At 46.5% G+C, this 11,938-nt stretch overlaps 1 protein-coding gene across 1 annotated transcript in view; it reads right to left on the reverse strand.

Annotated features, from left to right (window-relative positions):
* Positions 1-10,376, reverse strand: part of EFR3A (EFR3 homolog A) — a 127,853-nt gene extending 117,477 nt beyond the window's left edge. Inside the window, exon 1 of the mRNA XM_060243215.1 lies at positions 10,334-10,376. The gene's annotated coding sequence lies outside the window, so the exon portion shown is untranslated. The remainder of the gene's footprint in view (positions 1-10,333) is intronic.
* Positions 10,377-11,938: the final 1,562 nt, after the last annotated feature.

An 11,938-nucleotide genomic window follows, 5' to 3' on the forward strand; every position in this document is an offset into this window, starting at 1 on the left:
TAGCACCTTAGAGACTAAGAAGAATTATCAGGTATCTGCAAAAGGACCTTTGATTTTCATAAGCTCATATTGCAAAAAAAATTGGACTTGAATCTGCGTGTTCTACTGCAGACCAACGTGGGCACTCTTGAAAACTATCTCCCTGGTGATTCTTAGAGAGGCATGTCACATTTTCCCCCCGGAAGTGAAGTAATGCTGTCGCCCTGATGCCAACCACCTCCTCATCTTCCCATCACCCCAGAATCCCACCAGTTACCGTTCACTAGCTAGTAATCCTACTCTCACCTCTGCCATAAACCTCCTATATGAGCATAAGAGAAGCCATGTTAGATGAGGGGCCCATCCAGTCCAACACTGTGACACAGTAGCCAAAATAACCAGGCGCCATCAGGAGGTCCATCAGTGGGTCCAGGACACTAGAAGCCCTCCCACTGTTGCCACTCCCAAGCGCCAAGAATACAGAGCATCACTGCCCCAGACAGAGAGTTCCATCAATATCCTGTGGCTAATAGCCACTGGAGCCATCTGCTCCGGATGTTGATCCAATCCCCTCTTGAAGCTGTCTATGCTCCTAGACAGCTTTAGACAAAACACAAGGATAACAGGTTAGTCTTCAGTGTTGTTGAGAGGATTATTAACTAACCAAGCTAAGTGCTTTGAATACTCCACTGCTAAGTAGCCTCATATCTAAAACGCAAGGACTAAGATTTAGGATTCTGCAAATGTGGATGCAGGGGGCTGATGAGCTTTCAAAAAAAAAAAAATCTAACTTGTAAAAACGGGGTTCGAAGAATTCAAAACATTCAGGAGCAATGCACACACACGAATCCCAGAGTCTGGGCAGTCGATCAGGTTGCCGCAGCAACCAAAACAGCACCCTATGTTGTGGCAGGGGCCACCACGGCCAGGAGGAGTAGGTGGTAACTGGGGGTAGGGAAACAACATCGAAGCAGATGGGGAAGCAGAGACGGAGCCAGGACAGGCTGGGGGAGCCGGGAAAGAGGGAGGAAAAGGAGAGCTGGAGCCAAGGGAACACGATTCCCCCCTCCCCTAAGTTTCTCTTGTAAAACAACTACAATGATACTAGTAAGGAGGAGGGAGTTGTTCGAACCACAGGGCTCCTTCACAGCTTTTAAAAGCAGAGGAGGCTTCTCTCTCCTTCACAGCTTTTAAAAGCAGAGGAGGCTGGTCCACCTTTGCATCTGTCGCCCAATTCCACATTTGTTCAACATCTCACTTCTGCTGAAGAAAGGTGAATTTCGGCTAATTTCTGCCAAACGGCAGTTCAGTGGCAGCTGTACCAAATTTTGCACGAGTCCGGGAAGCTGCTGCTTTTGCACAGATTAATTCTCCCCCCCCCCCCGCCCGTACACCCTGTCCCACTCCACCTCTCCCTTCCCGTTACTCCCCACAACCTTCCTCTTTCGGTGGATCGCTCTGACAGGGCATCCTTGGGTTCCTCAGCCAGTCTCCCATTCCCGTCTCCCCATCCAGAGGCAACGAACTACAGATTGCCGCACATCAGCACAATTTGACTAATAGGAAAATCCTGAACGGTGGACAACGTCAACAGAAAATTGATTCTAAGCTGCACCAACAGATTGCCGATACGCTGCCCACAAAGTTTTCCAGTTACATAAGGCTGTTGGGGGGGGGGAGGGGGAGGATAAAAGCTGCCCCATCCCAATTCCTGTCTAAAATGTAATATTGGAGTTGGTGATGATTCTGGCCAACAGCTGTCACCCACCAGCTTTTTGCAACCCACACGACACGAGTATTATATTATTGAAGTTTTTCTCAATTTTTTTCCCCCCTGTCAAAACATTTTAACTAGCTCAAAAGAGGGATATTTTTACAGAGCGCAAACAGATTGCTGCTAACACCAAACAAATATCTGTCCACGTTGCTTTTACACCCTGGACACCTGACATCAGGAGGCAATTTAAATAGATAGTGGTAGAACATCTGCTTTCCATCCTAGCTTCTATTCCTGGCCACTTCCATTGAAGGATCTTAGGTTACAGGTGTTGGGAAGGCTTCTCTTTCCTGAACCTGGCCAATCAGAGTAGAACGTACCAATTCGGGTGGAAAAATGGCCTAATTTGGCTTCAGCAGGGCTTTTTTGTAGTAAAAGCCCAGCAGGAACTCATTAGCATATTAGGCCACACCTCAATGCCCAGCCAGCTGGAACTGCGTTCCTGTGCGTTCCTGTTCAAAAAAAGCCCTGGGGTTCAGGCAGCTTCAGAAGTATAAGTTTTTAAGATACAGGGCCATGGCTCAGTGGTATGCACAGAAGGTTTACCCGCAGAAGTTCTCTGGCTTTGTTGTTGTTCAGTTGCACAGTCGAGTCCGACTCTTTGCGACCCCATGGACCAAGTCATGCCAGGTCCTCCTGTCCTCCACCACCCTCCGGAGTCCCCTCAAATTCATGTTGGTTACATCAATAACGCTGTCCAACCATCTCATCTTTTGCCGTCCCCTTCTTCTTTTGCCTTCTGTCTTTCCCAGCATCAGGGTCTTCTCCAGGGAGTGCTCCCTTCTCATTTGGTGGCCAAAGTATCTGAGCTTCAGTTTCAGCATTTGACCTTCCAGGGAACAGTCAGGGTTGATTTCCTTTAGGACTGACTGATTTGATTTTCTTGCAGTCCAAGGGACTCTGAGGAGTCTTCTCCAGCACCACAACTTGAAAACATCTATTCTTCTGTGCTTATGGTCCTTATGGTCCAAATCTCACAGCCATACATTACTACTGGGAATGCTATTGCCTTGACTCTACAGACGTTTGTTGGCAGGGTGATGTCTCTACTTTTTATTATACTGCCTAGGTTTGCCATAGCTGTCCCCCCAAGGAGCAAACGTCTTTAATTTCATGGCTGCAGTCAACATCTGCAATGATCTCTGGCTTACCCTCCAGTAATTTCAGTTGAAAAGACATCCAATAGCGGTGTTGTAATGGGCTGCTTCACCTGAGACCACTGAGAGCTCATTCCACTCAGAGTAAATAGGGTCTTATCCAGGGCTTTTCTCTCTAGAAAAAGAGGTGCCAGAACTCTCAAGAGGGACCTGAAGAAGAAACACATGGGTGCTCCTCAGGAACTTTTAAACACTGCTTGAGAATTTTGTTTCCACAAAGATATTCCGGGACTCTGTTCCACCGCATTCTCCCAGGAAAAAAAGCCCTTGGCAATACTGTTGTCAAAGCCACTAATTGGTTATTTCCCCTAAGGAGGATATGTCGAAATTATTCTGCTTTCCACCATTTATGGATGAAAAGAATGCAGGAGCTTTCCATACCATATCTGGCAGGCTGTTCCAAAGTGCGGGTTCAGCTGCCGAAAGCTAGCATGCACAGGCTATAGCTGAACAGACCTCCCAAATAGAGGGTACTGTCAGAAGTAAGGTACCTGATTACTTTAATAGCTGCACAGGATCATACAGGGAAAGCTAATCTATTTAAGGTTTCCAGCTCTGGGTGGAAAATTCCTGGTGATTTGGGGGTGGGGGGTGGAGCCAGGAGAGGGTGGAGTTGGGGAGGGACCTCAGTTGGATATCTTCCAAGTTTTGCTGTTGGGTGTCGGTTTCCTCCTAAGACTTTTCATAAAGTAGGCTCCATGGGTCTGCACATAAAGGATAGGAACCCTTTGAACGAGGAGATATTGGATTTATATCCCATCCTATGCTCTGAATCTCAGAGTCTCAGAGCGGTCACAATCTCCTTCACCTCCCCCACTCCCACAACAGACACCCTGTGAGGTAGGTGGGGCTGAGAGAGCTCTCACAACAGCTGCCCTTTCAAGGACAGTTCTACAAGAGCTATGGCTGACCCAAGGCCGTTCCAGCACTGCAAGTGGAGGAGTGGGGAATCAACCCAGTTCTCCCAGATAAGAGTCCACACACTTAACCACTACACTAAACAGAGGTATGAGAAGGAGCCTCTCCTCCACGGGCATACTTCAGAAGGCTGGAAGAGGGGTGTCCTTTCTGGGATTGAGAAGCTTTGGTTTCATCCAAAGGAGAATCCCAAAACACAAGCCAGGTCACCTCCTTTTATTAAGACCGACCTGAATGTCCCAAAATTGTGCACAAGGTTTTGGATTCTCTAGACGTCTTCAAAGTCATGGCATGAAATGTCACCTTCCTTTTTTAATAACATCCAATCTGATGAAGACCTCTGGAGAACTCAAAAGGTTGCACACAGTTTTGTGCCCTTTTGATCGGTTTTAATAAAAGGTGTTCAAATGGCTTTTGTTCTTATTTGGAAGAAATCTTCCCTTACCCCATAAGGAGTGTCAGATCAGGATTTGGGAGACCCAGGTTCAGGGGTGGCATTCTAGCAGGAGCTCCTTTGCATATTAGGCCACACACCCCATATGTAGCCAATCCTCCAAGAGCTTACAAAAAAGAGCCTTGTAAGCACTTGGAAGATTGGCTACATCAGGGGTGTGTGGCCTAATATGCAAAGGAGCTCCTGCTAGAATTCCACCCCTGATTATCATATAGCAGGGTACGTAATACAGCCAGGAGATCCTAAGATTGTCTGGCAGCCATAAGTGCTAGCTCTTTTAGCGTTCTGCTCCACTAGATGGTGAGCTTGACTTATTTTTAAGGCAAAAGACATTTAAGAGGTGGTTTGCCACTTCCTGTCTCCACGTCACAGTCCTGGTATTCCTTGGAGGTTCCTGATCCAAACACTAACCAAAACCAACCCTGCTTAACTTCCAAGATCTGGCTAGTCTGGGCTATGCAGGTCAGGGTGATTTTGGAGTGTTGGTCTAGAACCAAGATACCTCAGTTGTATTTATCCTTATCCAAGTCTAGAGATGTAAAATTTCTGGAAATTTTGAAGCTTGGAAAAAAACCCAGAATTTTTTTGAAAAATTGAAAAAAAATGCTACATTTAGCATTTCTTTTCCAAATTGAAAGTCACTGTTACTTTAGAGACATAAAATATGACTATGGACAATTTTACTTGGCATGAAATTATCACAACTAGCATATTAAAAATATAGCGTATCCAAACAATTATTACAAACAGAATTTACTTTTTTTCATATTTATTTGTCATTTTAACATATGGAGCAACAATTTCCTGAACTGTTTACTAGTTTATGTGGAACAGACAAAAAAAAAAAACCTCCACAAAACAATTTCTAAAAATCCAGAAGTAACAATTATTCATATTTCCTCTCCACAGTACTAAATAAAAATTAAAAAACTTATTCTCATAAAAAGAACTGAAGAGGGGTGTATAGAAGGGAGTGTAGGACTGTTTCAATGAACGTCATGACCTAGGACTTGCTTGTCCTCAGTGCACAGAAATTAGAATAATCTGATACCATACATATTTTTTTAGAAATGATTTGGAAAATATCTGAACACCTTGTCTTAAAATATTTTATTCATCATGTTAAAATAAAACATTCCATAGTCAATTTGTTTCTTTTCTTTTTTTCAATTTTTCCAATTTTTTTGAAAAAAAAAACAACCAAAAATGACTTCAGGGGGGAAAAAAGGGAAAAAACTGGGTTTTTTTTCTGAATTTTTCCGGGTTTTTTTCCAGGCCTCCACATCTCTATCTAAGTCTCCTGGCAATGCAATAGAAGTTCTGAATCCAGCAAGTAAACAGTCCTTAGTAGAAACTCAAACTTTAAATGTTGCCAGGTATGAAAGTCTGCTGTCTCCTTGTCTTTCTGTTGAGAGACGCAGATAGCCCGGCTGTTCCTCTTTGAAGAGTAATTCAACAGGTGTAGTAGCAGCAACACGAGCCCTAGGTTCAAGTTTGTGTTTCCTTTACACTTCCTCTGGCCGCTATTTTTACACTCCGGAATCTCTACCTCAACAAAAAAACTGCCCCCTAGAACCCCAGATACCCACGATCCTCCGTTATACTTTATGGGGACCTGTGTCTCCAAAGCGTATAATGGAGTGACCGATGGACATTCAACCCCCTTCCTGCTTTCTGCTAAGCCTGGAGAAGGGGGAGCACCTCCAAACCAGAGAATCCCCAGCCCCCAACTGAGGATTAGGCAACCCTAGGTTAACCTCTCATAAGCAGAGAGATTCCCTTTCCTGATGAACAAATCACAAACCCCTTCAAGCCTATACAAGCTAAAAGATATATATATATTTTAATAGGGTAATCAGTTGTGATAGTCTGCAAGAGAAGAACTGGATTTGAGTCCAGTAGAACCCTAGAAACCAACAAGATTTTGCAGGTATAAGCATTTCAATGTCAAAGCTCTCTGGAAAAAGAGAAATTTGATTCCTGAAAATTTATAGTGGGGAGGGGAGGGGACAAGCTGCAGGTTGGGACTCCCATGTGTGGCTCTAGAAGCCCCCCTGTTGGACAGCTTGAAGAAGACATTTCTCTCTTTAAATCACTTCTCCAAGCCAAGCCAGCTAGAGACTTGGAGAATGCATTTAAAGTTGCTTTCTTTCCACCTCTTCCCATCTTCCTTCCTTCCCTCCCTCCCACATCTGATGCTCATGTCTTGTGGCTCTCAAACATGTATTCCATGTTGCGGCTCTTACATTAAGCAAGTTTGGCCACCCCTGGTTTATAGCCTGAAAACCTTCTTGGTTTCCAAGGTATTACCAAACTCTAATCTGGCTCTAAAAGATTCTTGTAATTTTCTTTGTCCAACCAGTTTTCTCAACACATCATTTCATATAGGAAGAAGAAGCAATAGGATTTATACCCCACCCTTCAGTACCTGAAGGAGTCTCAGAGTGGTTTACAATCCCCTTTCCCTTCCCCTCCCCACAACAGACACCCTGTGCGCAGTGTTCCCTCTAAGCTGTTAGTGTGAGCTGGCTCATCGTTTTTTAGTCTCTGGCTTGCACATTTTTGTCTCAGCTCAGGAAAGATGGCCCCAGAGCAAACTAATTTATGCAGTACCCAAATCGCTCGCTCACAACTTTAATGCCCGTAGCTCACAAAGTAAACGTTTTCCTCACAAGACCCCACAGCTTAGAGCAGGGGTGGCCAACGGTAGCTCTCCAGATGTTTTTTGCCTACAACTCCCATCAGCCCCAGCCATTGGCCATGCTGGCTGGGGCTAATGGGAGTTGTAGGCAAAAAACATCTGGAGCACTACCGTTGGCCACCCCTGCCTTAGAGGGAGCATTTCCTGTAAGTAGATGGGGCTGAGAGCACTCTTCCAGAACAACTCTTGGGCAGAACACCTTTGAGAGAACTTGTGGCTGACCCAAGGCCATTCCAGTAGATGCAACTGGAGGAGTGGGGAATCAAACCTGGTTCTCCCAGACAACCACTACACCAAATTGGCTGTGATAAGATGAAGGAGGAGGATGACTGCAGATTTAAACCCTGCCCTTCTCTCTGAATCAAAGAGTCAGAGTGGTTTACAATCTCCTTTATCTTCTTCCCCCACAACAGACACCCTGTGAGGTAGGTGGGGCTGAGAGAGCTCTCCCAGCAGCTGCCCTTTCAAGGACAACTCCTGTGAGAGCTATGGCTGACCCAAGGCCATTCCAGCAGGTGCAGGTGGAGGAGTGGGGGAATCAAACCCAGTTCTTCCAGATAAGAGTCTGTACACTTAACCACTACAGGGGAAGAAGGTCTCTGAGAGCTATGGCTGACCCAAGGCCATTCCAGCAGCTGCAAGTGGAGGAGTGGGGAATCAAACCCGGTTCTCCCAGATAAGAGTCTGCGCACTTAACCACTACAGTGGAAGGTCTATGAGAGCTATGGCTGACCCAAGGCCATTCCAGCAGCTGCAAGTTGAGGAGTGGGGAATCAAACCCAGTTCTCTCAGATAAGAAGTCTGCACACTTAACCACGACACCAAACTGGCTGTGACCTGGAAGCAGAGGCAGTTAAGAGACAGAATAAGGGTGTCCTTGAAAGTGGCATTCCTGTTTCTCCACTCTTCGAAATGCAGACAAACGAAGGACATTTTCTTGCACGAGAAACACCCCACCACCACCACACAAACGAAGAAAGTCTGGCTTTGCTGTTACCTTATCTCAGATATAAATTTGGGGAGGCAGAAATGGTTGTGCATTAGCAATGGGTCAGTAGTCCTGAAATGTTCATCAAGGATGTCTCACCTTCTCACTGAAGGGAAAGGAAAGGTCCCCTGTGCAGGCACCAGTCGTTTCCGACTCTGGGGTGATGTTGCTTTCACGTTTTCACGGCAGACTTTTTACGGGGTGGTTTGCCATTGCCTTCCCCAGTCATCTACACTTCCCCCCCTCCCCCCAGCAAGCTGTGGACTCATTTTACCGACCTCGAGCCGGCTACCTAAACCAGCTTCCACCAGATCGAACTCAGGTTGTGAGCAGAGATTGGGCTGCAGTACTGCAGCTTATCACTGCACCACGGAGCTCCTCTATGAGGAATACCAGGGCTGCAATGCAGAGTCAGGCAATGGCAAACCACCTCTGCAGCATCTCTTGCCTTGAAAGCAGCTCTAGCTCAACACTTAAGGGTGCATAATGGTAAGAGAGCTAGAACTTCTAGCTGCCAGGATATCCAAGGACTTCCTGGCTATTCTATACGCAATAGCAGATGATGATGCAAAAGATGAAGGAGATGAGGTTAAAGAAGAAGATGAAGACGATGGTGTTGAAGTTCCTGCCCTTCTTCCCAATGGGGACCCAAACAAGCCTACATCGTTCTCCTCGTCTCCATTTTATCCTCACAACACCCCTGTGGAGGTAGGTGAGACTGAGAGAGTACGACTAGCCCAAGGGCACCCAGTGAGCTTCCACGGAACCAGATTCAAATCTGGATTTTCCAGATATTAGGCTGACACTCTTAACCACTATAGCACATTTGCTCCCTGAGTATTTACATAGGCAGGAAGAGCTGATGGATGCGGACTGCGCTGCCAGGGAATCACAGAAACATAGAGTTGGAAGGGATCTCTAGGGTCATTTAGTCCAACTCCCTGCACAATGCAGGAAACTCACAAACACCTCCCAGTAAATTCACAGGATCTTCATTGCTGTCAGATGGCCATCTAGCATCTGTTTAAAAACCTCCAAGGAAGGAGAGCCCACCACCTCCCGAGGAAGCCTGTTCCACTGAGGAATCGCTCTAACGGTCAGGAAGTTCTTCCTAATGTTGAGCCAGAAACTCTTTTGATTTAATTTCAACCCACTGGTTCTGGTCCTACCTTCCCGGGCCACAGAAAACAATTCCACACCATCCTCTCTATGACAGCCCTTCAAGTACTTGAAGATGGTGATCCTATCACCTCTCAACTGCCTCCTCTTCAGGCTAAACATGCCCAGCTCCTTCAACCTTTCCTCATAGGACTTGGTTTCCAGACCCCTCACCATCTTCGTCGCCCTCCTCTGGACCCGTTCTAGCTTGTCTACATTTGGGAAAGTTCCTTAGGTTAAAAGCCCCCTGGAAACAGAAACCCGGCCACCAGGAAGGAAAAGCAGCTTTCTCTCTGCACTCAGTGGCGCACTGGCCAGGGTGTCAGCTTGCCCGACGGCAAGTCGGCCCCCTTAAATATTAGGCAATATGTCAAAAATGTTAATGACCTTTTAGTAGCTTGAAAATATAATAGACGTTTCAGTATCATTACTGTAATGCAGCTAAAATTTACGTTGTATTTAGGGTTGCCAGACTCCAGGTGGGGCCTGGGGATCTCCTGCTTTTACAACTGATCTCCAGCTGGCAGAGATCAGCTCGCCTGGAGAAAATTTACATTTAGTAACTACTGCATACTGCCAGTAATATGTACAATATATGTACACTGTAATTACATATATACAATTAAATTTTTTGCTATATAGATATAGAGCGCAAAATTTTAATTGTACCTTTTTTTCCAAGTGTATTTTTTGAAAATTTCATTTATTTCTTACAAAAAAAATTACATGATAGCCTTATAGTTGTAGGTGGGCCCCCTTTGTCTCCTGACAACCAATATTTTTAGACCCAGTCCGCCACTGCCTGCGTTGCTAGTTTTCTGCTTGCATGGATTTTTTTTAAAAAAACCACCAGAGAATATTCAGTGCGAGGATCCAATGAAGCAGCCAAGGAGACGGTGCGCTCTGCACACGCTCAGAGGTGCTCCTCTTCTCTAGAGAACAACATAATAATAAAATAAAACACCAGCCGGAGACTGGCTTTTCATTATTGCACGCGTGTGAATTACTGGCAGAGCCGGGAGCAGCTGACAATCACGACTGATCATTCGTGTGCCCCCAATGAAGCGCCGCCTCCAGCCCGGAGGAGCAGCGGCTCTCGGCTCCCCGCCTCTTTCCTGCAACCCGAGCTGCTTTCCCCTAGAAGCAGCGATGCCCCAGCCTGGATCCTGGGGGAGGCCACGCTGTTGCAACGCGCACTCACCTGCTCCGCTTCGTCTCGCTTTGAGCCTCGGCCGCCACCATCTTGCGCCCCTCTGAAAGGCTTCACTTTGACGCGGGGCATGATGGGCGTTGTAGTCCCCTCTCCCATCTGCCCACCCATCGAGGCTACTGCGCCTTGGCGTAAAGCAGGGGTGTTGAACTCATTGGTTATGAGGGCCGGATCTGACATAAATGAAACCCCATTGTGCCGGGCCATGTCAGGCGGGGCCATGTGTGTGCCTATTTAAGATTAGGTAGCAGCGATATAAACTTTATAAAGAACACAAACACAAAAATATATATATTTTTAAAGCTTTAAAAGTTAGCACTCGTTGGTCTTAAAGTTGCTTTCTTTGTTTTTCTCCCATGGGATACAGGGAACTGGGCAAAGGAGGCTCTGGCTCTTTCCTTCCTTCCCCAGGGGACTGGGGGGGCTCAGCCAATAGAAGGAAGAGAGGCTTGGTTCAGTAGCTCTGCTGTGCAATTGAGAGAGCCTGGCAAAGCAAGCTATTCCTCCCCCCTTCCTCCCCAAGGGAGGAACCTCAGCCAATGAAGAAAATATAGGTTTTGCTCTGTAGTTCCTGTGCAATACAGCAAGCCTTCCAAAGCAAGCTGTTATGCAGAAGGAAGCAAGAGAGATGGAGAAGGAAGCAGATGACAGCCAGTTGCTTGGGGGACTGATAGGAGCCTTGCGGGGGCCTGATTTGGCCCCTGAACTGCATGTTTGACATCCCTACATAAAGAGAGATGTCTCCTGCAGCAAGAAACAGGACAGGAGTGAGGCTAATGGAACACAGTGTTCAGCTCCAGAGGAGCCTTTCTTCTCGACTGCTAGGGCGGCTGCTTGATCAGTAGGGGAGCAAAGCCATAAAGTCCATCCTCCAAAGCAGCCACTTTCTCCAGGGGAACTGCAGGAGTGGCCAAACTTGCTTAATGTGAGAGCCACATAGACATCAGATGTTTGAGAGCTGCAAGAGATGAACATCAGATGTTTCAGAGCAGGAAGACAGGCAGGCGAACAAATAGATGTGGGGAGAGAGGTGGGAAGAAAGCAACTTTAAATGCATTGTCCAAGCCACCAGCTGGCTTGGCTTGGAGAAGTGATTTCAAGAGAGAAATGCCTTTTCCAAGCCAGCCGATGGAGTGGTGGGGACTTCAAGAGCCACACGATGTGTGTGAAAGAGCCACATGTGGCTCCCAAGCCACAGTTTGGCTGCCCCTGGAGTGGATTGTTTGGAAATCAGTTGTAATGGCAGGAGATCTCCAGATGTCACCTGGAGGTTGGCAGCCCTAAGTGAGGTTTGTTTGGTTTTTTTTGCGGGGGTGGGGGGGAGAGACTTGAAGCTGCTTTTTGTTCAGTTGCAACCTGGCCTGTATCACTCAGGATGCTCATTTGTATTGCAAGTTCCTCGCTTCAGTTTTTCATTGGAATAATTTCCGAGGTTGGTCTGCAGCAGAAGAGCTGGATTCGGGTCCAGCACTTTGGAGACAAACAAAGCAGATGTTGAGAGTCAGAGGGGGCTGACGAAGGGAGCTTTGACTCTCGAAAACTTCTGAATTGAAAATCTCATTTATCGCACTGTTTCAGCAAAATTGAGCTGTTCAG

The sequence above is a fragment of the Heteronotia binoei genome, chromosome 7 (genome assembly GCF_032191835.1).
Source record: "Heteronotia binoei isolate CCM8104 ecotype False Entrance Well chromosome 7, APGP_CSIRO_Hbin_v1, whole genome shotgun sequence".
Taxonomy (NCBI): Eukaryota; Metazoa; Chordata; class Lepidosauria; order Squamata; family Gekkonidae; genus Heteronotia; species Heteronotia binoei.